Source organism: Typopeltis vanoorti, chromosome 9 (assembly GCF_054136105.1).
Source record: "Typopeltis vanoorti isolate ZY-2024b chromosome 9, IOZ_Tvanoo_1.0, whole genome shotgun sequence".
Taxonomy (NCBI): Eukaryota; Metazoa; Arthropoda; class Arachnida; order Uropygi; family Thelyphonidae; genus Typopeltis; species Typopeltis vanoorti.
Window position 1 is genome coordinate 95,782,775 of NC_143557.1, and position 12,529 is coordinate 95,795,303.

Below are 12,529 nucleotides of genomic sequence, written 5' to 3' on the forward strand. Positions count from 1 at the left end.
ATCGGTACGTGTGGCCAGCACTTTAGCATACGATTTTTCAATCGCATTTTCCTTTGTTTTCTTTTTTGGTTACATTCTGTTTTTCCTTTTTTTTTTTAATAGTCACAACTTTGCACCATTAGATCAATGGTGTTCCGAGAAGGGCGTAGAAATGACATCACGTACGACAATAGCCAATAAGAAAAAAGATCAGGGTCCAATCATCTTAAAACCGAAAAAGTCTCCGAAACCATTTGGGAGTGTTAAACAAATAGAAATCTTGGATTCTAACAAGAAAGTTCCGCACTTTATACGAACCATGCATATACATAACGCTAAAGGAGAACAATAATTCCGAGATTACAGGAAGCAAATCGCATTTACCCATAATGCTCTATTCTTAAGTGTTACAATATTTATAAACGCAGTTACACGAACGAAAACAGTCGAATATTACAGACTGCGATTCTTTATTATCCTATTTATTTCAAAGGCTAAGAAATGCAGTTGTGCTTCGAAGAATACATTAATTTGCCAATTACGGCAAACAACAGATGAAAAACTGGTTTTTGCTTCCATCTTTTATCATCGCATTATTGTGTAATATAAAATTACAGTCAGTGCAGGTAACGCATGAGGGATATATTGTGGGAGGTAACGGTTACAGGGTTCATCTTGAAGGTTGATCCGCCTGACTATTTTCGGTCAAGCCATCCCATATTAAGCCTTCTTCATCATCATACCAGGATTGCATATTTTGGTGGCAATTTATTTCTGTCTTGAACTAAAAGGAAGGTAATAATTTTTGCAGCAAAACCTGCCCTAAAATACGCCAACGCATGTTCGAGTCACACCATTGGTATCGTAAGCACGTCGTCAAGGATTGGCATAGTTCAAGGTCCGATGTTATTGCTGACTTTTCGTAAGGTTATTTGTGACGAGACTGTTCGAGTGATTGACTGCCTTCCTTACTTGGAAGTATTTCTTCAAAGTGGTAGCAGGAGCTATTGTGATGAGCCCCCCGCCCTTGAGTGAGGTCATTCATTATTAAATAATCAAGAGGGGGGGGGGGTCAGTAGATAGGAACAATTTTTGACAACTTATTTTAGATTACTTGATTTAATTTTGTATTTTAACAGGAAATTGACCTTGCTAACCAACATGTAGAGCACCCCTCCCTTCCCCCACTCCCTTCTGTTTCAGTTTAAATAGTTTGTAGATCTATACAATGGCCATAGAGTTTAACTGAATTCTAGAATACACATTCGTTTATAATTTCAAACAGCACCGATTGAAACTTATCAACCTAATAATTTTAAACGCTGAGGTTGGAAATTTACAATCTCGCATCCCTTTTTTGTTTTTACAAGTGGAAAGACTTCAACATCTTCTCTTAACGCATCCTTTGTATGCTAACAGGTAAGTGGATTTCTGTATTTAATTTAAAAAATGTCGATTTTGCCTACTTCATAATTTATATTGTAATTATGCAAATATTAGAGATTATAACTATAGATGATTAAAATAATTAGCTAATCGTAAATTTTTGGATTAATTCTAAGTAGGTGAGACTGGATTTAGTTTATCAGTTCTTTGCGTACAACTGTTCAGAATTCTAAGCCGAATTGTAACTTGGCTTATTTAGTTATTAATGTATAAGGTCCAACTACTTGGGATTTTTATGCTTTTTTTGGGGGGTGGGGGGGTAGGTTATCTCATGGAAGAGAAGGAATCAATAGGTTGAAAGAAATGGCTTTGTTTCTTTACCCTGAACTTGGATTTTAGTAAAAAAAAAAAAAAAAAAAGGATGTATCCTCTCTAAAACACAATATTTTTTCTCACACCTGCAATCTTTCCATCCATCATCTTTTAAGTTTCTTTCTTACTGCATTGACGTCTTCGATGACAGTCGCTAGAGGGCACTGATAGCTTAACGAATTACACATTTCCCAAGACATTTCCTCACCAATGATGGGTAGGGAAGATGGCAAAAGGAAGACCAAACCAGGCCATTTCTACGGAACTTGGAAACGTGACCACATCACCGAGACTTGTAGTTCGTATACTTCAATCATGACTCTTTATGGCAAACTTGCTTGATACCTGTCATTAGAAAGACGAACGCAGACCTCCCCCCCCCCCGTAGCCGAAAAATCTTTCTATTTCTTCCATTTCACTGTCTCGTAACCCTCATCCACTCGAGCCCCTGTTATCATTTTCCCCTTAATCACATTGTCACGGAACTTCTCGCTGTGTTTCAAAACTCACTCCTTCCCAAACTTCGTTCTCTTTCCCCCCCCCATCCCCCCCAGCGTATTCACCGTGCCATCACTCACAAGAAGCAACGCGTTTCTGTCAAATCATTTCCCTGTCAGCGCTCGTCACGCAGGATTAGAACCTACCTTTCTCACGACCGGTACTCTTCAAATTTCATCTCCACTCCTGTCTAGATCGGTGGCATCACATCCTGCTTAAGGGCACTCATAATTCTCCTTACTTCTCTCTCCCCCCCCCCCATCTTTTCGAGTTCAAGTTGTTTGCTACTACCTACAACCAGTTTCATTTTTTAGGGAAGAATTCCTTATCTATTTCTCCTCCAAGAAAGAACGACTGACCCGTTCGTGTAGAAGACAACGAACATTTGCATAAATGGATCTTAGTGTGATGTCCGGAGGAGAAATCTTACCGCAAACACTAATATTTTTCTTTATAATATAATAATGGCTTAAACCTCTTTGTAGTGATTGCTTTACTCTAATAAAATCTCAGGTGTTTTCCGAATCTTATACGGTCTCCCCCCCCTCCTAATTAGCAGTTTGCTGTACTACAGCGCATTGATAGCCTGTGACTTATGTATGACAACCGTAACATCAAAAAATAAAATAAATAAAGGGAACAACTTCACAATTAGATGGTAGCGTCAGGTAAATCAGGGGATTTGCATGCCCAATAGAATCAAAATCTAATTATACAGTTTGGTTTTTATAAGGATCAAGTAACACATGGCTCATCTGAGATGCGATTTGTTTTCTTTTGAATTGTTGCCTTTTTTTATTTTTAATCCATTATCAGTTTTGTACTGGATACTACCGATAACAATGAAGTTTATAGTTTGTCCCGATTGTGACGTCATTACGATGCTCTGCGTGTGTATTTCTAACAATTACTTTTGTTATAAATAAGTTTTGTTTAGTGTTAAAAACGAACGATTCGAGCTCATAAGTGTTTGCAATCGAACTCAATAGGAGTCCGTGAGTGGAGATCGGATTGGAAATTATAATACGGACACAACTCCTCCCTGTTTGGGTAGAATTTAATAAGCTTTGGGAGTAAGGATGTACGCAGAGACGTCTAATGTGAATAGGACCATTTCATTGACAAAATTAGTCAAACGCAAATGTGTACAGTACACGTACCAAAAAAGCCGTTGTGATGATGACGTTGCTGTACAAGATTGCTATATGTATCTTTTTTAAGTCTGCGATCATTCCCTTATTCGTTCTATTACTGACAAAATGGAATGATTGACATGCTTCGCCAACAATCAATCTTCGATTTGTTTTCCCATATTAAGTACTATACTTCAAACAATAAGGGCATCTCGCTTACAAGGTGTGTATGGGGGGGGGGGAACAAACATACGCCACTAAGGAATGTGTTTTTCTCTGTGTACAATGCTTCTCCTTTTCTTTCTCTCTCTCTTTTCTTAATGAGTTTTTGTCATGTTTTCAGTTTCCGGGTACCTCAATACCCACGCAGCACTTTAGGAAATAAGTGTGGGGAGTTTTACTTCCCTTCATGGGGTTGTTGCCTTTACTGAGCGTGGTTGCCATGTTGATTAGTACAGCGACTGGTTGATAATCCTCCAAATCGTTAGGTGTCTGTTCCGTTTATAATTTGCCTGTCTACGACATACACTTGTAAGCCCAGTCTGTTGTGGTGAATATGAATCAGATAAAAACTCCCAGAGTTTTTTTTTTTTTTTTAACGTGTCATTTGTTCCCCACGTGTTTATTTCCTTAAGGGGAAGAAAGGGGGGGGGAGGGATAGGATGTCTTGTAAGTAGATGCCGATAACGACCTATTCTCTCATTCCGTAGTAACCTCAGTCAGTCGTCACTACGGTGTGAATGATAAACGCCACCTTTTTTTTTAATCTTTATTTATTTTTACCTACGTCAGACTTCGAAAATGAGGCGGAGGTCATCCGCCACTCTCCACAGTAAAAGACTCGCTGTCAGGGTCCTGTAATTAATGGCGTTCGGTTAATGGACGTAGTCATTAGTCGTCTTGGCAATGAAGAGGTGACGGATCTGGCGACTGATGGGGTCGAGCAGTCGCTCTCTTGTTCCAGGTGGCCAGCCCGATTTTTCTTTTTTTTTTTTTTTTTTTTTTAGATATCGTGACCCTTCTTATGAAATGCATTCGCATCATTTGTTACGAAGCAACTTTTGCCGCTAAGGTGACTGAAAAATACAGGAAAGGTGACATCTTTGCAACCACATTTGTCGACACTGGATGGAACGATACGGTTAGCGAGCTTTCGGTCTTCACCGCCAGGTGGCGCAACCTGACGGGTTATTTGAACTTAAGTTGTTTTTTTTTTTATTATTAATTACTTAATTATATCTCAATAAAGACAATTTGCGAATTATTAAGATCCCCTTTCGGTATTATTTCTCTATTTATTTGTCTCTATTATTTATCTAGTTTAACTAGGTCGATTTCGTTCTTCCAACTGAATATGCGTCAAAATTCTATTAATATCCATTCTTGATGGAAATCCACTCAATATATTGGTTATTTGTTGCTTTGCGCATGCGTTATCATAAACAATTGAACTATTTGACATACGCAACTATTGTAGATATAATTTTGCTATTAAAATGGTCTCAATGACAAGGGGAAAATATTTATGATCGCCTCACACGGTTTTTCCAATAACGGTCTGCACTTTTAACATACATTTCAAAAGTTTTTATTAAATTCCACTCAGCCATTGTGAAATACTTTAATATTAGTTTACGTATAGTTTGCAAAATTTTGTCAATAGAAATGATCCAAAGGACTAAAATTGCATATCGTGGATTCGATTTCAATCCGATGTTCAAACTAAACAAAAATTGGAAGGCTCGAGATACTTTAATTCAAAATTTCGATTTAAAAAAAAAATGAATGTCGCAGAGTTTAATAGTTTGCACGCTGATGGGTTAAAGGATTCTAATTAGGTGCTCGTGTATTTTAGAAAATGCATAAAAATTCTGTTACAATACATTTCACACTTCTCTACTGTTAAATTATAATTCCCTTTGCTTCAAAATCCTTTCTAAAATTGTAGAACTAATGCTGTTTTCATTTTTGTTTCAATAATTGAAAGTACCAAACGAAATGTTGGTTTCATCTTCAACAATAGTAGCTTCAACTTATTACACGTGGAAATAAATTGTCTAGTAATATACTCAACTCTTTCGACTAACAAGTCACGGGTTTCATTCCCATTGCCACATGGATTTTTTTTTTTTTTCCTGATCCCCATCATGAGATCCTACCACTAGGATTGAATACGTTCCGTGGCCATGATATTAAAAACATTCTCATGGTAAATGGAATCCATCAGTGACATGCGACGAGGGAGACTTGACAGGTGTCAGTTGCAAATAGGTAGTATGTAGCCTTGAGGAGACGCTTTGCGTTTAAGTGTGGGGGTGAGAAAGAGAAATGAGCAGAGGTCGACTTGAATGACTTCAAAAAGGAGATGATAGTGGGAGCCGGATGGAGCTGCTAAAGAACCGTACCTCGGTAGCGTTATCGTTAAGATAGCTTCCTAAAACAGCGTATCTCTCGGGAGATACACTGCACCAAGAATAATGCATTGAAGGAATGGGCTAGAGATTAGCTGGATCCCTAATCTGGTTGTTTTAACGGAATTTTCAGCAGGAATACGAGTCCTGGTGCAGCCAGTTATGGGGCCCTTCTGTATCGTCGTAATAGTTAAAATAATATAGAAGGTGGTGGAGAATTACATCCAGAGGCGGGTAGGTCGTGATTTGAACTTTTTATACAGGACAGCACAACTGTGCTTAAAGTAAATCTTGTTTTACAAATCTAGTCGAAGTTTACACTTCACAGAGTCCGAATACATGAGGATTCTTTTAGATTTTGCCAAGGCATTCGATGGAATTGCACACAGGAGGTTATCTTACAAACTCTTCTTCTTCTTCTTCCTTTTTCCTATTAGGCCTATTGACCTGTTACGGAGCTGTCCTAAGCCCTTACAAGCCGTATCCGTCCCGATGATAAGGTAGCTAGCCCTATGCCTCCCGGTGTGTCCTATGAATGTGGCCCGTGTGTGCATGGGGCCAGTTTGACTTCTTGTGGGATAAAAAACCCCAGATAAAGTGGAGAGAAAACCCTGCAGTACACGCTCAAGACTGGCTAACTTGGCTGTGTCTGAGAAAGATCCTTAAGCTCCTCACGTCGGCGCCGGGAAACGAACTCAGGACACTCCTTTTCCAGGCGTGTGGTTGCGAAGCGCAAAGCCACTCGGCTAACCCCGCGGACCACACAAACTCAATGGGATGAATATACGAAATAGGCTTGTGGCATGGATTAGATAGCTGGTGACAAGTATCAAAGATAAGAGAGCTGAATCTAAGAGAATGGGGGGGGCGGGTACTACAGCCGGGTTCTTTCCTTGGATCACACTTATTTAGCTTAGGAATAGTCTAGAGAGAAGCGTTCAGTTATATACAGATGATTCAAAGCTGAATCGGATTAGGGACACGGACTGATTTTATAAACAAATGTTAATGAGCGCCATTTTAATATCACTATCTATTCTAGACTGAAGACATTGCAGACTGTATATTATGTTAATTGGAATTTGTTCGAAGTGATTGAAGTTAGAAACTTATGGGGAACAGCAAGTTAAAGTTTGGAGGCCCAAAAGTCGGGAAGAATGTGACACAAGTTTTCATGGTGTGTGTGAAGGGAAAAACCCTGCCTGTAGACATTGCGTGTCATCAGTGAATAGGCGCGGAGGAATAACCCTCAAAGACTCTGCCTAACTCTCTGGAAGTGTCCACGACATTATCACTGTTGCTATACCCCCAAATGAATATTCAGAACAAAAACAAGCAGATAAAGCTAAGGATGGATAAAAATAGCTTAGCGTTATTGAAGTATATGGAGGATTTTTCGGAAATTTCATGGTAGCATCAACTCTTCACGTGGATACCGGCCTCAGTATATTTTAGTGTATAATGCTAAGATCATTATTGCAGTCTGGAATGCCTACAACTTATAATAAGGGGACAAAAAACATAACAAAAAAGGCCGTCAATCGGAAGACATAAATCCAACGTACCCAATAATTCAAAAGGGGAAGTTCAAGTGAACTTTCTTATAAGTCCAATCAATAAACGACTTCTATTTGTTTCCTTCTAAAGAAAAAAAAAAAGTCTGTTGGAACATCTTATTTAGTTAATGAGTATACTAGTAATTAGAAACTGGCTTATCTATATAAGACCCTCGAACATGTGCGCGAGATGATGGCGAATGTCAGACGGCTAACCTGTAAAGGGTAAATGAAATACTCAGCTCGAGGTCTGTGTCCCTCCTAATTTTAGACAGGCATATTTAATGTCGTCCAATTTACTTACAGTATTCATAGCTCAGAGGCGAGATGGGTAAATGATTTTTTAAAAAAACCCACAGTATGCTGTACTTACAAAGCTTGTCATTAACGTCCGATAATTCTTCTAAAACAACCGGCATCTCAAGCGGAACAAATTGACTCGGTTCACTTCATGTTATTAGAGTCGGGATGACTGCCCCGTGTTTTTACGTCGGGCATAAAAAAAGTAGCCAACCCTCTCTCTACCTTCTTTAGTGTACTAACAGACGACTTAAGATTGATTAACAAATTTCACAGAGTTAGTGAACTAAGGGACTCATCTTGGCTGTCCTCTTGTCAGGCAAAAAAAAAAAAAAAGAAAGAAGCGAAAGAAAAAAAAAAAAAAGTTATGTTGATACAAGCCTGAAGATACCAGAAATGAAACACTATAAAAATTGAGTTTATTCTCAGTATTAAACATTGTTGGAACTGCAATCTACAGACGTTCAACTAAACAATGAAATAAACGTGTTTTGTAATGTAACTATGGAAACCGTCTCTCTTTTCGTTATTATACATTTTGCTAATTATCTCTTCAATGATTTATCCACCTTTGCTTGGATCTGACTCAAACTCGCCGGACTGTGACTAAGTGGATGCTTCAGACCACATTCACAAATGCAACATTTAATGGTTGGTTGAGTTGAAATCTAGTGAGTTGTAAAACCTTCGTTCTTGCAGTTAGAAGACTTCCACAGATCATTTGTTTGTAGAGACTTGCTCTGCTTCGCTTTCCTTGTAGGTTTTTTTTTTTAAGTTACGTAATAAACTTAAGCGAGGGTAGTTTCTTACGATACTCACCTAATTGAACAGCAATTTATATTCCATAAATAAGAATGTAAAATTCTTTTTTTAAAAAAAAAATACAAATTTAAATACTAGTTCGTTTATCATTTCTACCGCAAGGCACTAGAAAAGATCTTAAGAAATGATGGTAGCTTTATTTACAGCTCACAATCATAGGCCTCCTATGAGAATTATATGTGCCCTTTAGTATTATAACATAATCTGAAATTCCAATTCAAGATTCGACAGTGCTGCCTTCTATTGAAACTAAATGGATATCGTCCGTCAAGTATAATCTATAACAGCATTTATAACTTCTCTTTTAGTTTATCTCAATTATTCATCTCGTTTCTGATTACTAATCAGGAAAAAGGCGAAGTTTGTGGACAACTTAAAGTCAATAACTTTTTAAATTAATAAAAAAATAAAGAAAAATTTGGTCGCATGATGCTATTGGGTGAAAAGTACAGGATGGCTTCGTGACCATCACCTACTAGGATTAATAGTGTATGAAGGTTTTCAACGGACCCCTTTCAAGGCATGGTACACACACTAATAAAGGTCAGAGATCACATCAATAGCGCAGTAGTTTGTTGTGTGTGTCAATAGTTACTGTTTGTTTACGAACCATCAAATGGAAGGGATGGTTCCTCCCATTCATTTACGTGTTGTGTCTTCATGTAATCAAGGTCACAGTTGTTTAATTAAAGTCTTTCTCGTTCTGTATTTTGTCCAGTACGTGGCGTATCTATTCCATGCATTCCCTAGTAGATCTTCTCTCTGCACTGATATATAAATGCTTGGATAGAAATTTTGTCTGAATTTCTTTTTTTTTGGGGGGGGGGATTATTTTTCATAAGTACTTTTTTTTTTCGTCCTCTTTTTTCTTGGTGGTCTTGACAGGGTTAATTAAACCGAGCGTGTCTACGCTAATAAAGAGAAAGGGCGAATTGCGTGTATGCTTAATCTTGTGGAAGGTTTTTGGTTAAAGGTTTAGTGTTTAGCTAATTTAGCGATCAGAGAGTGGCGAGGAATATTATTAGTTTCTTTTGTTGGCGATTCTCATAACGTATGACGGACACACACCATGCGGCCAACGTCCATGGAATAAAACAAACTACGTCATCAGTTTAAGCAGGGGGAGCTTGTAAATCCCTTCATAAACTGCACGTTGAATTTCATGCGTCATTATCTATGCCTCTGTCCGTCTGGGGGGGGGGGGGGAGTTTAAAGGCTATTCTATACGCCCTGTTGAGTAATGGCTAAAGCATGCCTGATCTCATCAGTGTACGTAAGGGATCTTGTATCCCCATGTTTTTATCCAATTCATCTTTGGTCAAAAGTCTCGTGACCTCATCGATAATCCTAATACGAGTCTCGATCAGAAACTACATCCCTTTCTCGGTTTCAATCAGATAAGTTGACGTCTTTTATACTATTAAAAAACAAATGTAAGGTTTTCATTAACCTGTCTAGCCCTTGTCCTTCTCATCTACAAGAAAATAACACCTTCCGTGCTATAATAGTCCGTGTTTTCTTTTACGAGAATCGTCTCTTCTCCCCCTTGGGTCTTCTCTATTCCCTCCCCCCCCCTCACGGTACACGATGTAGGTCACCGACTGTTTCTTTTCAATCATAGGCCACACGAGGTCAGCTGCATTCTTCAGTCCTTAGTCACAAGTCCGTAGGGTGTCCGGTTCCAAGGGACCATTTTAATGCCAATAATTTGATTGCCATAAAAATGAATAATGTTGACAGCATGAAAACTAACCATTTTATCACCCCCCCCGTGTTTTTTTTTTTTTTTTTTTTACCCTTCTCGTTCCCTAAATTACTTGTGGTTATTGTACTGTAGGTGGTGGCATCTTTTTTTTTTTTGCAACACCAAGAACTGGTATTGTACGATAATATAATCCGCCCTGCATATCATTATCCGTATATTTAAAGACCTACCTTGTATTTGTAGCAATTCGCTAAACTTTGCGTTTGACGTTGCTGTTCCATTTCGATGTTTTCCAACACTTACAACTCCTTTAGTAGACTTGGAATAAATGAATTAAACATGCTGCACCTAAAGACATTTAAAACGGTAAAAATGTATACACTATTTGCATTTTTTTCTGCTGGTATTTATCAATGTTTCAAATCCTATATTAATATTTTCCTTCTCATTTCATAAGCCAGATATAAATGTTAACATAGTTGAATTTATTATTATAAAGTCTGGCGAAATATCTGTCCGCTGTATCCACAGGGTAGGCATTCAAATATGAAAAGCCCTCTCCGAGAGACAAATGCGCATCAAATAAATCAAATATCTGCTTTTACATGTAACTGTGGTAGGCATTTAGTTTACAACAGACAAACTTTTGAACTTTGATTATTTAATAAGCACCTAACAGCATGGGGTTGTGAAGAGAAAGGTCCTGCTTTGTGAACTTGTTGTTACGGTGTGAAGAGGCCCACAGTTGGGAGGTGCTTCAAGCGACACTGATTTATTTGTACCTCCAAAAGGATTCTGACAGGACACCACACAACAGTCTAATTGAAAACGTTCGAGAAAAAAAAATATTCGGAAAATAACACAGTAGAAACGGACCAGCAGGGTAAGAAGAAACAGAGGGTGGTCGTACATAGTGTCAAGTTAAAGTGGACAGGTGTGACAGGAGAATTTTTCATCTATAAATACCACAGACGGCATCTATCATCTACTGAACGGTAGGGTTTAGGATGCTAAATATTAGACCGGATTGGTTTGGTATATAAATAGAGGGATGGTTATGCAAATATTTAATTGGAAGTAGCGATATTTTAAGGTGGTTGGGATGGTTGATTATCAGCTTTATAGATTAAATTATATATATCAACGTTATCCTAAAAGATAATAACCAACTATTTATTCAGTTATCCCTTTAGTTTATGCGACTGTAATACTACTGGAATCAATTTATGTCGGATTTATATTGAGAGAACGATAGAAATATTTCCATGTCCAATCTGCAAGGTCGGAAGCTCTGTTTAATGATTTTAATCTGTTCCTGGAGGATATATATATTAAAAATCGGTTCCAAAACACATGTAAAGTCAACCTATCAATGACTATTCGAACACGTGCGTGTGCTCGTGCGCAAATATTCAAAGGCCAGTCTCGAATTGTACGTAATGGGTTTAATACTCACAGAGAACGCTAAACTCACGAGTCCCACGTTCGACCGAATTGTTACCTCCATTTTTATTTTAATTTTTACTTGTTGGGTCAACATACATATGGGCAAAGTGTTTCTGCTATGAAATGGAATAAACCTTAAACTAGAAATAAAAAAAACAAACAGATAATCTTCCCTGCGTATTGAGAATTCATAGACCGTATTTGGAATTGCCTTTACATCTAAAGTTTTCATCGGAGGATTTTTCTGAGCAAATATCGTGTCTCTCGCGTGCGGTGTTCATAATTTTTAACCAATGGGTAAAGTGTGTGTGATGGGTTTGGCTATCTCAATTTGAATAAAATTAAAATTTTAATTAAAAAAAAAAGATTATACATCGCTTGTTAATCATAATAGAACCATAGTAGAATCTATTGAACAAAATTTAGGTATTAAAACATCCTACAAGATGAACAGTAATATAAACAAAATATTTAAAAGATTTATTATAAGGAAATACTGAGAAATAGATGGAGAGAACAAAGAAAGAAACTCAGAAGAAGAAAGAGACGTTGTGTGTGTGTGTAGTCAAAGGTATTCTAAGCAGTTACTAAGGAGTTATTGTATGACTGTGGAGAATGAACTTGCCGAGAAGCGATTAAAGTAACCGTCAGTGTTATACGGCCAAAGTTCAAATAGCCGAGCAAAGGTTATACCGTAGAAAGAGAGAAGCGTGGCGATAGGCAATCTATGTTCGTTAGAAGGAGATTTATTCGGTTTATTACTAACCTAACGTGTGTCCTTTGGGGGAAACTTGAGGGTGGTCCTGACGAGTTTGTAGCAAAGTCATAATAATAACCCCCAAGCGTCTGTTGACGCTGCTAAGACTTGACACAACTTGATCCTGCTTGTCGTATCCACCAGCAACATATTTGCCACCCTTT